This window comes from Alexandromys fortis, unplaced genomic scaffold (assembly GCF_014885135.2).
Source record: "Alexandromys fortis isolate MF-2015 unplaced genomic scaffold, M_Fortis_MF-2015_v1.1 scaffold_1, whole genome shotgun sequence".
In the NCBI taxonomy this organism is placed as follows: domain Eukaryota; kingdom Metazoa; phylum Chordata; class Mammalia; order Rodentia; family Cricetidae; genus Alexandromys; species Alexandromys fortis.
In genome coordinates this window covers 13619202-13619462 of record NW_026067927.1, presented here as the reverse complement: position 1 = coordinate 13619462, position 261 = coordinate 13619202, and positions in this window count along the sequence as shown.

Below are 261 nucleotides of genomic sequence, written 5' to 3'. Positions count from 1 at the left end.
CCCCCCCCCCCCCCCCCCCCCCGGCTCCGCAGCATGCCCATTCGTTTTTTTATTCCGTATTTTTCCCCTCACCTTTCGTTGAGAAAACCCACTCCCTTCCATCATCACCCCGCAATCCATATGTCTTCCAATAATCCTATTCTCCCTAAAACGAGTCCTGTACGCCCCCCCCCACCGTGTGTGTGTGAGCAAGTGTGCGTGTTCTCCCACCTCTGCCTTCTGAATGCTGGGATTATAGTAAGGCATGGCTGCCTACACTTT